This window comes from Pseudorca crassidens, chromosome 20, assembly GCF_039906515.1.
Source record: "Pseudorca crassidens isolate mPseCra1 chromosome 20, mPseCra1.hap1, whole genome shotgun sequence".
Taxonomy (NCBI): Eukaryota; Metazoa; Chordata; class Mammalia; order Artiodactyla; family Delphinidae; genus Pseudorca; species Pseudorca crassidens.
The window spans coordinates 20,503,002-20,521,056 of NC_090315.1; the positions used below are offsets into that span (position 1 = coordinate 20,503,002).

General features: G+C 46.3%; 1 protein-coding gene across 1 annotated transcript in view; it reads left to right on the top strand.

Moving 5' to 3' along the window:
• Window positions 1-18,055, top strand: part of TSHZ3 (teashirt zinc finger homeobox 3) — a 69,410-nt gene that overhangs the window by 791 nt on the left and 50,564 nt on the right. The window lies entirely within an intron of this gene.

Sequence of the window (18,055 nt, forward strand, 5' to 3'; positions counted from 1 at the left end):
AGCCCTCTTCTGTCTCTTTCTGTGGGGGCGGGCGGGGTCACCTGAGTTCTCCGGGACACCTTCCGTGTCCTCCCGCGGCCGGCCGGCGGGGGACTGCCTGGTGTCTCTGCCGAGCGAAAGAGAGCGAGTGAGCGAGCGGGTCCCTTCGGCCACCTTACTGCTAATCCGATTGATTCTTCATTTATTGGGCCCAAACCGGGCACAGCGGTGGAAAGCAGAGCGCACAGGGTCTGGGTATTGTCAGATGACTGTCAAGTCGATGTTAGATGCTGGCGTTCCCTTTTCCCCGGTTTGTTTTCGCTCACCCCCACCCTCCTTCCACTGCTTCTCCCATCCTCATCTCCTCATAGCACTTAGTTCTGGGACGTGTCAGAGTACTTTCTCCCCATCACCCCCCGCCTCTTTTTTTTTTTTTCCAGGAGTGTCAACTCCTTTTAAGACTGAGCCGGGTTTTTTTTTTTTTTTTCTTTTCTGGAAAAAGCATTGAAAGCAAAACAAAACCCACACACATAACATTATTTTGCAATAATGTCAGTTGGGGGCATGTTGCTTGGAAGAAGGGTTTCTGGCCCTTTGCCACCCTTGATTTGATGACTGATTGATTGCCCATCATGCTGCTGCCTTTGATCTATTCATTCCCAATAAACATCAATAAATCACTTGAAATGGTGAGGCCAAGCTCTGTGACGTCACTAGGGCCCTGTCAGTGCAACTTCTGGGATTTGGGGCGGATTGCTGAGAGGACCACATATGGACAGGATGTATTTTGATATGAGTAACACTCAGATGTGCAGAGGTTCAGATGCTGCCTGAAGGGGAGGGTTAAGTGGAGGTTCGTTTCTTTTCTTTCCTTTTTTTTTTTTTTCCTTCTCTTCCTTTCTTTTCTGTTCTTTGCTTTTGTGGAAGAAGGGAGGGGAGGGAGAAGGGTCAGGGCATTGCCTGGTGCCCTTTTTGGATGAAAGTATGGTACCCATGTTGCCCCAGAGTGCCTGTAGTAGCAGTGGGGGTGATGGTGATGGTCATTTCTGTCACTTCAGCTGGCACTGCCGGTAGAGCTCACACACCGGCTGCATCTGAACTTGAGTCTTCTCACACAGGATCACAGAGAGGAAATGCTGTTCTTTCTTCTCCCAAAAATGTACTGTCCTGTCCTAAGAAAATCGTAGAAGAAAACAGACTTGGTTTGGGGCATATATTACAAATTTTGCTTTCTGTCCTCAGGGTTACCCAAATTTAGAAAGTTTGAAAATCCCAGTAGTGGTTGTAGGGAGGGTGCTGCCTCTCAAGTCACCTCCTGGCTGGTGCTTTTTGCCTATCCCATCTTCTACTTTAAATTCCAAGCTCAAGCAATGAGCTTATCTACCCAAAATAAACTCTCAAAGTTTGGAGGACTCCTTCACAAAGTTGGGCAGTAGGAGTGTCTTGGACTGCTTCCAGTCTTTGGGATTTTTTTCTTTCCTTTTTGGATGCACATTTGAAGGTATCTGTGTGCCTCAATCAAATGAACCATATGTGACTGCATCTTTACATTTGGTTTAGAATCCTCTCCGCCTTTGCTTCATCTTTTCTCTCCCACCTTGCCAATCTGAGACTCTTATTTGATAAATTTCTGCTAAAAATAGTAGAGGAGGAGGAAATGTGCTGTTGGTTTTATTTATCTATTTTTTTAAAGCAACCTGTTCACTGACCTTTTTGCACCTTTTAAAAAGCCAGCCAGGAAATCTCAGGTCAGTTAAGAAATATTCATTATATAAAAACTTGACTGCACTACTAATAGGAGCTGGAAGAATGGTTTTGCTCTATCAAAATGACCCGTCAAAACGACTTTGTTTCATATTTGATTTAATTGTCTCTCTCCTGACAGGCACATTCATCAATAGCTTAATGGTCAATCAGAAGTTGGCAGCATGAGTGCTTTTTTTCTTTCTCATACCCGGGTTTTGGATTTACTTTATCAGAATGCCTCTGCCTAATGGACGTGTGGAGGAGGGGGGGAATGTCTGAAGGGCTACTTATTTAGGAGAGTGGAGGAATAAAAAAAAACCTTCCACATCCAGGCTGGTGATAAGTATGCACAGGCCAATAAGTGCGCTGTGTGAGTTTGTTTGTTTATTTGGACGGACAAGAAACTTCCCATTTTTTTCTCCTTTTTTCAGTTCTCCTAGCTGCAAGTTATAAGGTTCATGCCTGCGTTTGTGGCGTACTGGGAGTGCTGACAAATTGATTGCTTTGTACTGATAGAGAGTGGGGAAAAAGAAAGATGTCTGCTGATTGGTAACTGGAAATCCATTCCCCAGCAACCTTGAGGAGACTGGAGAATTTTTCCCCCCTCCAAACTGAAAGGTCCGTTCAGCCATAAAAAAAGAAAAGTTGTTTTGCCAGCTTCATTAGTGTTCACCTAATTAGCTGTAAACCTGATGGATTCCTGACAGCTTTAATGATTGGAGATGACAAGCTCGACGCAGTGTCATCCAGCAGAATTAGGTTTGCAGCTAGTTTGATGTAATCAAGTTGATATTACACAGTCCTGGCTGCCTTTAGTTGTGCATTAACTCAATTTTCTGCTGCAGGTGACAAATGGGCTTTGGTACCTGGATAATCATGTCATAGGAATTAGGGCCCTTTTAATGGTCTGGGGGTAGAATAACAACCACAAAGGGCTGAGAGCTGGGGAGAGCGTGCAGACATAGCACACAGGTGCACACAGTTTTTACATCTAGGCCAAATGTAACACTGTTCTCCAGAAGGCCAAAGCAGGCTCCAAGAATCCCTGAAAAGACGTATTTCTGCCCTTTAGGATTTCTCTGTTTTTGATAGAAATTATGCACGGCTTAGTGTCTTTCCTTAAAGGGGAGAGAGAAATTTCTTCACCTGCTGAAGAGAAACCTGGGCAGGAGTTTCCTTTCTCCAGGCATGTAATTTTAAAGGGCCATACATTTGTGCTGGACAAAAGCTATTGCCTGTAGAAGTTCAGAGGAGCGGGGTTACAGAGGCCCCTGTCCTTTGGGCAAAACGACCATTTTCCCACTCTCCTATGTGTAGCATTTGTTTTTCAACAAGTATTTTTTGATAATACCGGAAAAGAAAGTCAAGCAGTACTTAATAGCAGATCACGTTTTATTCTTTCCTGTTCATTTTCTGGAAGGAAGTGTAAAATCATTAAAAGCCATTGCCTAAACTCCACCCTCCCCTCAAAAAAAAAAAAAAATCCAACAAACGACAACTTGCCACTGACCTTTTGAGTCTTATTTGGTGAAAGAGAATAACCTTCCATGGAGTTCTTAGGTGGTCCCACTGCAAAGGTAAACCTTCAAGCATCTTGACTTCTGTCAAAGTGGTTTGGAGCCCTTAGGACCTGCTGGGGTAACAGATCACTGTGGGTCCCCAAGGAATAGGATAAGCTCATGGTGGCACAGCCTGGGGGTTTTTACTTTGCCGGTAGACACGGGCAAACTAAAAGGTGGCACACCTGGCGGTGTCCAAGTAACACCATCCCAACCTTCCTAAGTCTCGTGCACATACCAGGCAGCTCCAGAGAGGAGCTTTTCTCTCTTGGAAGTACATGGAGCATTCAGGAAGGCATTTCGGCATCAGCCTTGGGAATTTATTTGCTCTCAAACCTGCCACACGTCTCTCCTTTGGACAGACGTGCTACCCTGCAGCAAGGTGACAAAATGGCTGGTTTTGGTCGCTCTGTGATTCCCCGCACCCCTTTTCCTACAAAATGAAAGGAGCAATGTAAATTCTAAAAAAAGAGATCAAGAAGCTGAAGGGGAAAAACAAAGAGGGCAGGAGGCAAGGCTATTCCCCTGGACATCCACACAGGGGAGAGGAGCTTCCCGAATCAGCTGCTGTGCCCCCATTATCTTGACAACTGTCAGTTAGGGCTTCAGTGCTCTCCAGGGCCACCCTTGATTGTGAGCAGTTGATGTTGTCATTTTGTTCTCAGTTTTGCCTTGAGCGTGCTCGTAAACAGGAGCCAGGTAGTCAATAACTGATGTATCAGCAGTTATTCCCCAAATTGCCTCGCAAGTCTGCATTTTTCCTCTTTTTTTTTTTTTTTTTTTTAAACTAAAGATTGTTTTGTAAACTGATTAGAATGAAAGGTGACTGCTCAGGGCCGGGGGAAATGCCGTGAAACCCAGGTGAGTTCCCAGAACGAAAACCCTTCGTTTCCCTGCCCTCCCCTTCTGGGTTTCTGGAGAGAGAAGGGTCACCTTCTTGAGGGCGAAGCGCCTGGCCCTTTTTGGGGGCCTTTGTCTTTCTCTGGTGTCTGGCAGAGCCAGGCCGGGCGAGGGCTGTGGATGCAGGCGGGGAAGGAGCAGGGAGAGGATAGGGAGCCCTGGTCCTGGTGCCCCACAGCCATGTTTAATCCAGTAACAGGAGCAGGCCAGTTATGCCGAGTGTAGTTTGTGAGGCTTTCCTGCTGGCCCATTTTTATTCCTGCCTGTCACTGGACAAACTATAAAAATAGCTTTAGTCTTGTAGTAGAAAAAAAAAAATAGGGTGTGTGTCTACCTTCTGTGTTTTTGTGCAGCCCAGGTAGGTAGGCCTTTCAGAGAAGCTCTTTTGTAACACCCCTGTACCATCATCCTGCAGCCCGTGCAAGGAAATAGGACAGAACAACACAGTGGTATCACTCACCCCGGACCCTCTCAGGTGTTCAGTGTGTGTGTGTGCGCGTGTGTGTGTGTATGTGTGTGTTCTAGTTATGCTCCAAATTGTGGTTTCTCTGTCTGAAGTTAAAAATGAAAGGTGAATACAATATATTGTATTTGGTAACAATGGTATGGACTGGTACATCGAGACAGATAATGTGCAGTTGTAATTAGACTCAATAGACAGGCAGTCATTTTTAAATTCTTTTGACACGTGCATAAAATAGTCATATAATAAGATAAGATGACAATTTTATGTTAGGTTGATAAAGTGTCCCGATACTTGCATTTAAACGTCTGTAAGCCTTTAAAAAAAATCTAGACAGATTAATTCTAGTTTCCAGTATTTGCAGTTAGTCATTAAATTAATTTTCAAATTCTACTAAACAATGGCTATGAATATTTCTTTTTCTTGCTGGAGTCTCCTACCTGAATTTTAAGGAACGGATACATAGATCTGGTAGCTTTCTCAAATTTTTCAACATTTGTAAACATTTACGTTAGACATGGGTGTAAAAATTCAGGTTACTGTTTGTGATTAGAAAGACGCTATGCGTTTTTGGAAGTAAAAAAAAAAACAGTAATAGAACATAATCTGCTTATGACCACTTGCCTGAACGACTGTCATACTCCACTTTTAGGAATCTTTATTAGAAAGATTACACAGTGTCCTTGACCAAATAGTGAATATTTTATAAGCCCCATTTAAAAAAAGACATTTTGAGCACATACACTTGATTTGATCAGCACTTAGATTCTCGGGTTTAATTACTTTCAATTCTGTAAATTATTTTAGTATTTCAACAAGAGTGGCCTAAGAGACGTATTGGGGGTCGGGAAAGCATTTTTCTGAAGGTCACATTGCCCGGACTTTTTGACCATCTCCTTACCTTATTTTTCTCAAATGTGCTAAGGTGTGGCTCTTGAAGAATCATTTAAATTTGTTTGGGCTTAATGATAAATTATTAATTCATACTGTCAGGACACATGTTATTAATTATGACTGTGTTTTCTTCATCCAGAACAGCTGTTGGGGAAACAGTGTAAGTTCAGATTGTCTTCAAGGGGGAGGGCGCCAAAGCAAGGAACTCACCAACTTCTTGTCATCATCTTCCTGATTCCCTTGCTTGGGAATAAAGGATTGCAGGGGGCGGAGTGAATAGGGAGAGAGAAACTATTAATTCTAGACCAAGATGGGTACTGGCAAATGTTCCCTAATGTAACTTTTTAAAAAGCAAGCCTAACTCTCCATGCTGTAAGTCCAGGTGAGATTCTGAGGTGGTACCTGCTTCCTTCCCCAGTCTGGTCTTGGACTGGCTTCCATTCCACCAATTTCTCTTGTTTTCTTCTTCCTCTTGGGTAGACCGGAAGGTCACGTTCACAAGTTTATAGTAGCAGAAAGCAAACTACTTTGAATGCCTGTTTTTTCCCCAAACTGGATCCCATCCCTTGGAGAGCAAAGGGCTGTTTGGTAATATACATGAAATGACTCCAATTCATTTCCTTTTGATTTTCCATCCCCGTCATTAAATCTAGTCCTATGTATTCAGTTTCCTCTGAGTTCTTTGAGGAATGCATGTTGCATAAAATAGGCAATTTTTAATGAACAATTTAATGTAAATGGGTTTTGAATTTAAATTAATATTAATGAAGCCTTGAGTGAATTTATTTTGCATACGTAAAGGCTTGTAAGTCTTTCACCCATGTGCTTTCTCCTTTATGTAGTAACATTGGTTGGGTGGATTAACCAGTGCCTTTTAAAGATTCATGCTTAAAAAATTAAATTGATTTTATATGTCCAATAGCACCAACATATTATTAGGCAAAAGTGTTACTTAAGGTAAGGGGAATATACCTCATTTTTGATTAAAGCTCTCCGTCTCCATTGCCCTGCCCTTCCTGAAAGCTGCAGTTGGTTTGGCACTGCTGCCAGGGAAAATACACACCAACAATAGTTACTACAATCAAGATGTTTTCTTTCTTTGCCTTACCTCTAATGCATTATGTATCCCGGGATGATGGGAAGTTCTGTAATTAATTCTGTTAAATGTAATTGCTATAATCACTTTGATGTTACACATAATAAAGGTAATATGGTAAGCAGATAAAAAATATAAACACCTTATTGTAACACTCCTGCTAAAATTCCATCTCGTCAAGTCTGGTTTGTAGACAAGTGTTCTCAACTCTTTTCGGTCATAGGTGACAATTTATCCGAGCTGTATTCATTGATATTCCAAAGGAGAGTCAGTGATTGGAAAGGATGGGCCTTGGCTTGAAAGGGTCTTCAGGTTGGTTGCCTAGGAATCTTAGTTCCCCTTTCCTTAAAGATGTGGCTAATTAAGGTGACCATTATTTCTGGAGAGGAGACAGGTAAACACTTCAGAAGGGCCTATGGAATGAAGTAAGAGGTATAGGAATGGAAAAGGAGCTCAGAGAAGAATGAGAGTGGAGTTTTCAGATCAGGGGAGAGGCTGTTCTGTAGGTTTTCTCATCCTCATGGTGTGGGATTATGGGAAGTGCTGTGTGTGCACGTGTGTGTGTGTGTGCGTGTGTGTGTATGTGTGTGAGAGAGAGAGAGACAGAGAACATAGGAGCATGTGCTTATGGGTAACAAGAGAAAGCCACCTTTCTGTAACAGTGCAATAAGGGAAATTAGCACAGAACATATGCTTTATTATTATTATTTATTGCTATTGTTATACACCTTTCATGGGGGCATCTGAGGACCGTGCCTGACTGTTGCACATCCCGCCACGGAGCTGGCCGACGTCGCCTGTTTGACAGCAACCTGAGTGACCTTTGAGACTCCCCCTGCCACATCTCCATGCACCTACCCTGGATCCAGGCCACTGTAGGACATAAGTTTGCCAGAGACCCCAAGCACACAGTTCTTGCGGGATGTTTCCAAACACGTTCGAATTCTTCTTTGCCATCATAGCTTGCAGGAGGTGGAGGATGTGGTGGGAGAGGAACCTTGTCGTTTACTTTTCTCCCTGTGGATAACCAGGAATCAACCTAGCAGGGAGGTTTGACCCCCGTCATCAGCCGGGCCCTGTCTCTTGTACTACAAAGGCCAAGAGGTCTCATGACCCGGTGTTGGCCTGAAGGCTTGGGTGTGAATTCTCTGCATTTATATTTTGTTTTTCGGTGTGTTGTAAGGCATGGAGTCTGTAAATCAGGCATACACAGAAAGAAAATAAGGGAAAGTGGATGTGGGAGAAGGGGATGCCTCTTCTTCTTTGGAGGAAGAAAAAGGTGTTTGCGGATGGTGCTGAGATGCAGTGACAGCAAGTGGTTCCCTCGACTGTGCCTGAGGCCCAGGGAGCTGGGTCTGGCTGTTGCTTTCACGGGCTGGCTGCAGAACAGGCTGGGAAATCAGGGTGCTGCGGAAGGCTGGGCAGGGCCTGTCTCCTGGGCACCAGGCCTAGCATCCCGGCGGGCCAGGTGAACAGGGGCCGAGGACAGGGTCTGGGGGTCCCAGCCTGGGCCTGGGCTGCATCGGGCCAGCCACCAGCCCTCCTGCGGTGACTTTCAGCTGGTTTTGATGGTGAGGATGATAAAAGGTCTGAGAACTCCATAGGCCCTGTAATCAGGGCCAGTGCTGACATCCTTCTCAAGTTTGACAGCTTCTTCCTTTTCTCTCCTCACCGCCAAGCCTTTCTCAACTGAATTTCCCCGCCCTCCTCTCTCCTCCCTCCCTCCCCGCCGCCCACCCCTTCCCTCCCTCTCCCCCTTTCTGTATGTGTCTCTCTTGTTTCATGTTCTTGATCAGTCTCAGATGCTGGGAATTATTTTTTTTCGGGCGGGAGGGGGAGTGTTGCTTTAGGTTTGTGGGTTGGGCAGGTGTGAGAGGAAGTCTGTGTGTTTTTTTTTTTTTGTACTGTAGGCCTGTTGCTAATTAATGTTCCTCCATAAGATTCTGTCGGAGTTGAGTAATGTTTTTGATCTTTATGCCTGATAACTGCATACTTAATGAGATTTCAAAGCTGTGAGTGCAGCTCCCTACAATTATTGACAGATGCCTTTTCTTTGCCATTGGGTTCAGCTTCATAAATCCTCTTGCCGTAATGAGGTTCAGCAGTGCCACCCTGGCAGTGAGCTAATGAAAGGGGGGAGGGCGAAGCGGCTCAGGGCTGTCTGACACATTTTTTTCCTTTAAAATTTACTATGCAGATGTCAAGCTGCGGACGATTACTTCAAACATGCTAATTTTTATCTTGCTTTTGTGTCAGCCCTTTGCCATGAAAAAATAAATAAATAAAAGGACCAACCTCACTCCACTTCATTTCTTTTCCTTTTTTTTGCCCCCAAAGTCACATTTTTTAATAACCCGTGGTGTGTGACTGCTGGGGACTTTGACACGCGTGTGGCCTTTTGCAGGTATCCAGTGGCAGAGCCGTGTTTTTTTTTTTTCCCCCCCTCCCTTGCCATCAGAAGGGCAGGGGGAGGATAAAAGTGTGATTTCCCCAGGCCTCCCATCAGCCTGCCCTAAGTATGTACTTGAAACGTCGGAGAATTCATTTCAGAGTTCTGAAACTAGATCCCGGTGAAGAGCTGCGCCATGCCAAAGAGTCGATTTCCTTTTCAGCGGAGTCATACATCACTGACCCACCCTTCCCTCCTGACAGAATGACATATGTCATTTATCATATGGGCCCCAGCCAGACACGGGGAGGGGAGGGGAAGCCCGGTCCATGTGATGCTGCCTCGTCGTCGTCCTCCTCCCACTGTACACAGTACGGCTGGCTTGCAGAGAGAGCACTGCTGATTTGGTGAGAGGGAGGAGAGAGGAGACTCAGGGGCGAAGGGAGGAGAGCCTGCTTCGTATGGATGGCTGGGCGTGTGGCGGGGCGGGCACGAGATTGGCAGAGGCATGGACGAGGTTATGTTCTTTCACATTGTCTGCTGAGCCACGCAGCTCAGCCTCTGACGCTCTTCTCACTTCCCCCACCCCCCCACATTCCTTTTCTCTGTTTTTCCTTCTTTTATTTCTCCCCCTTTAGTAGTCAAGGGAAAAAAAAAAAGAAGAAGAAGAACAAGCAGGGCTGACAGGTATCATTCAGCCTCCCTGGCTAGTGAGGGGTGGTATAAATGAAGCTCAGGGCTCCTGGCTTCACATGATTCAGACATGCGTTATTGAAGATGGATGTTCCTTAAAAAAAGATTGATGGTGAATCCTGGGCTTAGGGTGCCATTTATCATTTTGAATATTATTTAGACTTGCCGTGTAAACCTGTAACTTGAGAGTTGGAAGAGCCGGGGCAGGGTAGGGGCGTGTGTGTGTGTGTGTGTGTGTGTGTGTGTGCGCGCGCGTGTGTGTTTCCATCGACTGGCCTTGAATTATCATTGCTGCTGACCAGACACAGGCCCTCCCATTTACAATACAGAAGACACCACCTCCCATAAAGGAGGGACGGTTTAATTTTGAATAATTTCCAAGGACACAAGGAAAAATGAAGTATCTGTGATTTACACTAAAGCTAACAGGCAACTTCTCTCTCTCTCTCTCTCTCTCTTTCTCTCTCTCTCTCTTCCCCAACAGAGGCAGTCACGTACGAAACATTAAAATATAAACAGAGCTGTACTTGCCGAAGCCAGGACCCTTGCCTGATTTTTTAAACTCTGTGACATGGTTAAAAAAAAAAAAAATCTGTATCTGCAAAGCTTAGCACAATATAACTATTCAAAAAATAATAATAATACCGGTTGGCTTGGTTAGCAGTGCGAGAATGAAGAAACATAGACTTCCACGTCCCAGGAATATTTCAGTTAAAAAATGATCTAACCCTGTCCCTGCTCCCAGCAGCTTCCCCCCATTTTGTGTCTGCACTCGGTCCCCCTCCGCAGGCCCCCGCAGACCCCTGCCAGGACTGATGTGGACAGCTGTTTCCAGGCCCCACCGGCTAATCACTTCTGGTTCTTTTGCACCCTGAGCTCTGCTCTGGGACACCCCCACCTACTGGAAGGACGTAGGGACGCAGGCTGGCTCACTGACCGGGCCCCCAGCTGCTGGGAAGCATCAGTAAAGCGGCCTTTCCCCCTCCTGCTTTAGAGGCCTGCCGCTGGTTTCCCCGTGGAAAAAGGGAAACAGAAACTGCTGGCCTCCCTGCTCCGTCTCCTCCGCTAGGAGAGCCCCGATAGTGCAAATTTAATTGTCAGGCATTCTATTAAATATGTGACTTTATTTGGGTCCGCTAATTAAATTTAGGGCTTCTTGTATGACTTTTCGTGTGGACATTAATTTAAAAAAATGATGGGACAGAAAGTTAGACTGGGGTCGTTTTTTATCTAAAGAAATGAGAATCGAGAATTTGTGGAAGGGCTGAACGTTCGTATCTTGCTGCTTTCTTGGACAAACTTTTCCCTGACGTGTAAAAAGCCTGTATCTCCCGTGAACGGGAAACAAATGGGAACGTGGCGTATTCACTCACCAACTCCATGCAACTTTGTGTGTGTGTGTGTGTGTGTCTGTTTATTTTGAAATAACTTTATTAGCAGCCTGACACTGTGCACAGGCTGACTTAGGATTCACTTTTGGTGTTGTCCAGCTGCTGCCAAAAATCGGGTAGAATCAGATTTATATCCTTTGTTGGTGCCTGGAATCACATCTGACAACAGAAAGATGATATTGTTTCTTGCCGAGACTTCAAGGAAGAAAGCAAAACTTTGATCATCTGCCCTTGCACTTGGGCAGTGTTGGAGGTAATTGGAGTACAAGTGCCAATTTGCAGGAACAATTGTAAACACCTTGGATACAAATGCATCATCCCATTTTTACTGATTAGGAAAACTTTGCTATTAATAGGTGCAAAGTCCATTTCAGGTGTAATTGGTAAGGAACTGAGTGCACTCATGGGAAGAAACCTTGTTTTGTTTTTTGTTCGCTTCTCTTCTTATCCCCTTTTCTCAGTTTTATGGCTGGAGACATGATTTATTGCAGCCATCCATCTTGGGGGCTCATCCATCACACCCGGGTTGCTAGGAGATTGTGGCAGCAGCTGTTTGCTCTGAATCAGACAGAAAAGTTGTCAATCATCAAAGGCAGGTGAATAGCATTAGAAACACGCTATTGTCAGACGGAATAATTAATCAAAGAGAGAAAAGATAATTAAAAAGATATGACCCTTGCAAGTACTTGCTCTGGGTTGCCTGGAAAAAAAAAAAAAAAGAAAGAAAGAAAGAAAGAAAAACTGCCTGGTCTTTTCTAGACACTTAAGCAGCTGAGGGCTGATAAAATATGCACTCTACAGTGCATAGTTTTTAATTAATTGAAAAAGGTTCAACATTCAAAGACGATGCTGGAGAAAAGTCCGATTATGGGCAGAAGTAATATTTATTGTTTGCATGAAGGGCTTGACACAGAGTTCTAACTTTCTGTCACAAATCTCTGGCTTCCCTGGCTGGAGGAGGCATGGCTGGGGTCTTCAGGTAGCCTCCCAGCATCCTTCCTCTAAGCTCCCCTAGCCGTCACGCTGGGCCATTCAGGAGAGCTTCAGACCCGAGGAACAGGAGTGGAGCCTGCAAACCTGGACCACACGCCACTCCACAGTCCCAGGGAGTCTAGACAAGTGAATTCCTTAGATCACAAGAATTTTTTTTTTTTTTTTTTTTAGTGAAGATGGGAGACTTGCAAAGCATGCCATGAAGTCCACCTTCAGGGTCCATGGAGAGAGCACTGTATCATTTCACCTGCCTGGGAACATGTTCTAAATGGAACATGCTCTAGGTCCCGAACGGAAACTTGTGATCCATCTTGGTGTGGCCCCAGGAAGCGCACCAGTGACTCAGATCCTGAGTGATCACCTGGCGTCACATTCTGAAAAGATCCCCACTTACCATCCAGAAATAATTTTGGGTGCCCATTTCAGTCACAAAAATATTCATAGATTAGGAAGTTCATCCTTGCCTTTTCTGAAGCTAAAATATTCTGGAGAAATTGGAAAATGTATTAAAGACTCAATAGAAAGTGGCGTATCTGGCGTTGCTTTTCGGTTAAATATGCTGCACGCCCTGAAACACAGCTACTCTTTTATTTTTGGATACTATGCTTGATTTTCACACCATTCTCCTCCCAAAGAATAGCAGGGCTTCTAAAATTAGCAGGAGGAAAAAAGGCTTTGAATATTAGAATTCCTGAGAAGGAAGAAAGTCACACTTTTTTTTTAGTTGGACACCGTTTTCAGGGTGTAGCAGATCAAGATCCCCATCCCTCAGCTCCCCATGCACAGCAGCCCTGGCGATGGGTTGCCAAGCATCACATGGGAGTCCCCAGGGGCTATCCCTCATGGTGTGATGTCCACCTTCTCCCCTGGTATACTGGGAGCCCGCTAGGGGTGACAAAACCACCACTCTGGCCTTTTGGTGAGAGAGAGAGAAAGAAAGAAATATTCAGATTAGAAAAAAGCACCCGCCTGGCTTGCTGGAGCCCCTCAGAGACATGTCACCTGTTCAGGTGGCTGGAGGAGCGTTCTTGTTCGGAACTTGACCTCCAGGAGATGGATGACTTTGACTTCAAGTTTCTGCTTGAGTCCTTGAGCTGCTATCCCCTGGTGGCCTTCTGAGCCTTTGAGTAAAGCTGGGAGTTTCCTGACCACATAGCGGTTGTCCCTTGAAGTTCAACATTTTCTTGGGTAATGCCTGCCCTTGACCTACAAGGGCCGTGCCGTTGGAGAGCCAGCGATGCCAGAAGATGCCTGGCTGGGGCTGGAGAGCTTCAGTTAGGTAGCTTATGGAGTTCGGGGAGTCAAGAGGCCCTCCTGTCACCCATGAGCTCTGGCTGTTTGGAGATGGGCAGTGGGGGTAGTTCCTTTTGGCGCTTGAAGAGAAATTCTTGTAGTTGCCATCTCCCCATTCCAAATAACTGCTGAGAAAACACGTTGCCTAATGTCAACCAGAGCAGTTCCAAAATGTGGTGGCTCATCAGGGAAGGGCAAAGGAAGAGAGTTCTGTGCGAGTCACTTATGGTAGCTTTGTGAATTCACAGATGAAAAGTATCAACCTTTAGTGCTGGTGAAATCAGATTGAAATTTGCTTCCCCATAAAAAGGGGAAACAAAACCCAGGGGAAAAAGGGAAAGTCTTCAAGTGTGGAGAAGTTGGTGCAGGTCGTTTTTTCTGGAGCTGTGGCTGGGATCTAATGTCCTCTCCAGTAACCCCTGGCATCTGTTTAAATGATGCACAAAATAAATGAGAGACAGAGAGAGGGGCCCCAAGGGAAGGGTGGGTTGCTTACTCTTTAGAGGTTTTGGTTTTATGAGTGTCCATTTTGACCAGAATTTCAGCATCTCCCCTTGACAAGGGAGGGGGAACAGACACGGGTCTCTTGTGTCGCAAGGGTGTGCCAGGATAGAGTACCCTGTTCAAAGTCATTGTGACAGTGAGAAAACCCAGGACTGCACTAACCCCCACGCCAACTTGATATTTGAGTGTTCTTCTAAACGATAGGCATTTTCCTCTCAGTTCCACAAGACAAGGTTACCTAGAAGTCATTTTGGGTTTTCCCAGCTCAGCTGCCTTAGACCCAAAGCAGGCTTGGTCCCCACCCCGCTGAAGCCTTAGGATGCCACCCACAGAAAGAAAGCACAACTTATCCAGTGGGACTCCCTGTAGGTAAAGACATTTTGAAACACTTGAAAGACCTCGGAACAGCCTAAGTAAGTTGCACTAGTTACTACTCATCCGCTCAAGGAAGAGCTTTTAAAAGGGGGCAAGGATTCCTATTTGGGAGAGAAGATGGGGTTCCCAGGGGTTTTCCTGTGATGAAATGTTCCCCTTTCTTGGCATTCCATTTCCTGCCTTTGTTTTTGCTCTGGGCCTGGAGTGAAATGGCTCTTTCATATATACTAGTTAGCGAAGACCACGGCGGGGTAATCTATGAGGCAGTGGTGGTGGTATTTTCTCTTGCTTTTCCGTATAAAATAGTAAGGCAGCAGGGACACTCGGCTATGTGCCTGAGGTTCCTACCGAGATGGTTAGGTGAGTAAGCAATAGAACAAACACATAGTTAGCTGGGCAAAGGAAAATAATAAAATAACAGCATGCTCTTGGTTCTGAGAGCCCTGCCACATGAGCTTGTTCAAATTGGGTCCAGGAGCTTCAGACTTTCTGCTGAAGTGTGGGTGGGGAGAGAGAAGAGTATTATTTGGAAACACATGTACTCATTCCTTGTGAAAGAAGTGAAGTATTTAACATTTCTCCAAGGAAAACATCTTTCATTACTTGACGTGTTCTGTGGTAATGATTTTTCAGTTCAACAAACACGTACTTATTAGCTTTCGTGCGGGAACCTGGCTTAGGTGGATGGCGGGGCCATTTTTAATGGGAACTCACTGGCCAAGGTTAAAGGGAACCTGGCTGGTCACAGGTGGTCCCGAGGCCGGGACGCACAGTCTGCTCCAGGCTCCTTGGAGCCCATCGCTCTGGCCTGGCCTGTGAGCTCAAGTTAGGAGGAATCAGCAAAGCTGTTTATTGTTTGGTTTTTTTGCAGACAGAACGTTGGATGGCGTGCATTTGGTGATTTCAAGTGGATTGGCCTGGAGAGATGGCACACTCTGCATGCCGGGAGTTTGGCTGAGGGTTTGCTGGTTAAATAGACTATTTTGGTTAAAGATGATATAGAGGGAGCGGGGGCCGTGAGGTGTGTTGGTGCAGGACCGGGGGCCTGCTTCCCCCTCCAGACTCCACCCCTTGCGCCTCTCCTGGCTCGAGCAGCTGTGGACACCCCTGCCCATGGTTGCATCCTCCTGATGCCAGGTGGCTCTGGGGGCAGCTGAGCTCTCTTAGCTGTCTCTGGGTGGGAGTGGAAGCCTTATCTGTAAGCCCAGTTCTCAGGGACCCTTGAGCGTGACCTTCACCCCTGCCTGTCTTTTCTCCTATTAGATAAGTGTGTTATCCAATCCAATTGCAATCCTGGCACATGATGGCGTTTTCTCTGCTTTACCTGCCATTTGCATTTTGGTGTCCATGAAATTAGAAATAGTGAGCTGTGGTGCTTTTTCACAATCCCAGTCACCATCACTCTCGAAACTGGAGCCCCCGCCAACCTGAGAATGAGTATTGATGGATGATGGCTTCATGCAAACTTCTTTACTGATCTCAGTTCCCAAATCCAGCTGATAACCTCAGTGTGTCAGCCCCAAATCACATCTCATTATGGGTCATCTGTCCTCATCGGCCCCCAAAAGCGTGATCTCAGTTCACATCCCACTAGGACATTTTCCTCGATAAGTGAAAACCCTCTCCTGCTCTCAGATCCCACTAGCTCGGTGGCTTCCTTCTGCCATGTCAGTGCGGGGAATGCAGCAGTTAACATTGTTTATACATTCCAGGAGTATTAAGCAGTTAGGTTACTGGAACTGTGGTAGAGCTTGTGGGAGCAGCATTCTGGGCTGTGCCTCTGTCATCAATTACCGAGCATATCATGAAATTCCAGATGTAATAATAAAGTTTATGATGATTATATTGTCAGGAGGCACGGAACACACCACCTCAATTGACAACCAAAGGAATGGGGGTTGAGCCAGTGGTTAGACTGTGGTGTTAGCACATGACAAAGGGTCTTTCAGGAAGCATAATTGGGCCCTCCAGCAGCAACTGTGTGCATTTTCGTGAATGGAAACATGCATTTTGGAGACCCAGCTACGGTGGGAAAAGTGAGAGGGTGAGAAGGGGATGCCCTCGGTTGTATGGAGCTCGCCTGCTTCATCTCTGCCTTGTGGTCGCCCCGACCCAGAAGAAACTGCACTAGGGAGGTGGCGTCTTTGCAGATGGGGAAGCAGGCATGGCAGGGACTCAGCCACTCTGCCCAGAAACAGCCTCCCCTCCCGTGGAGGTGCAGCATGCCCTGGTGTGGAAATAGAAAAATGAACGTGCTGTTAAAATCAATAGACTGTCACGCCTTGACCGGATAGCACAGACACTCCAGTAGGTGGCAATTGGTAGACACACAGTACTAGGGTCCTTGACCACAGTGAGACAGCCGATGCAGTGCTGGCCTGGTTTCCTGCAACTGTCTGCAGTTTCCTCTCCCGGTGTATCCATGACATTTCCAGAAAATGCATCTTTACCAGAGGGTTTCACTTCCCTGCGTTACGGCAGAGCACGGCGAGCAGAGTAGAGCGGCAGTTAGGAAGTTTCATGGCACGTCTGTAGCCAGGTCCACTGGGAATTAGGATCGCTGTGATTGTTTGGGTGCTTGTATAAATGCAGATGAATTTTTAAAAACAATTCACGGCAGACACGAAATATCCGTGACAAAGACAAAAGCGATAAATAAGCTATTGCACACTATGAGAGAAAATTAATGTACCCTTTTAATTCGTCAATGTGCCAAAAAATTATTCTGGACATGTTCTTAACAGACATGTTTCCTGAAGTTCCAGTCCAGGTGAGCTCATGAAGGCTGGGCATCTCTCTGCAAATTTCCTGCAGGAGCCCTGCTTCTCAGATGCTTTGGTTTAGCTGAAGAGTCTCTCTAGGGCAGGGACGTGTTACTGTTTCTCCCCTGGAGCCTGCGAAGGGAGGGGGAGCGGCTTTTTTTGCTGGGTTCTCACCTCTGCTGTTGGGTAGTGCAGTTCCAAGATAGAGGGAGATTTCAGGGGCCCCACATCCACCTGCAATGAGCCGGGCAGGTGCTGCCTTTCCCACTGTCCTCCAACCGCTGGTGGTTGGGGACGTGCCCATCCCTTGGTGTGGGGGCAATGAGGGGGCATGTGGACGCTGGATGTCCCATGCCCTGGGGCACTGGCCGCCTTCCCTAGACAGAGCTGCATCTCTGCCAGCAGGAGCTACTGGGAAGATGTATTTCTGAGCATCTCCATCTGTGTCCATGATCACCCTCCTGCCTGGGCTGCTTCATGACCAAGAGGAGATAGGAGTTCAAGCCTTTTTTTTAAATTCTAATTGTAAATGGAACTTGGCTACTTGTTAAAAAACTCATTGATGTTTTGAATCCAAAGGGATGTGGACCACACAGCATGTCGGCAACCTACGTTTGTTTTTTTCTCCCCACCCCTGTCACCCGTTAGGGTGGGAGGTGGTGGAGAGGAGAAAATGGAACGGGAGAAGTTAGGTTTGGATGCCACTGGGGGGGGAAGGGGCTGTCCTGTGCCAGGGCAGAGGTCAGGCCAGGGTGCTGAGGTGCGCGGGCCTCTCCCTGCTGCCCCCGTGGCGGTCATGGGGGGCAGGCTAGGCCTCCACCTGCAGCTCCTGGTTCAGGATGCCAGCCAGCTCTCCTAGAGCCACCCGTTTCCCTTCGAGGTTTCCTGAAGACCTGCAGGAGAGGCAGGAGAGGGTTTGAAGTCTACTCAGGGCAGCTGCTGAGAGATTTTTGTGAGAGTTTTCTTTTTTGCCCCCAAATTTACAACTGTCGTGAAAGGCAGAACTGTTACAGAGAGA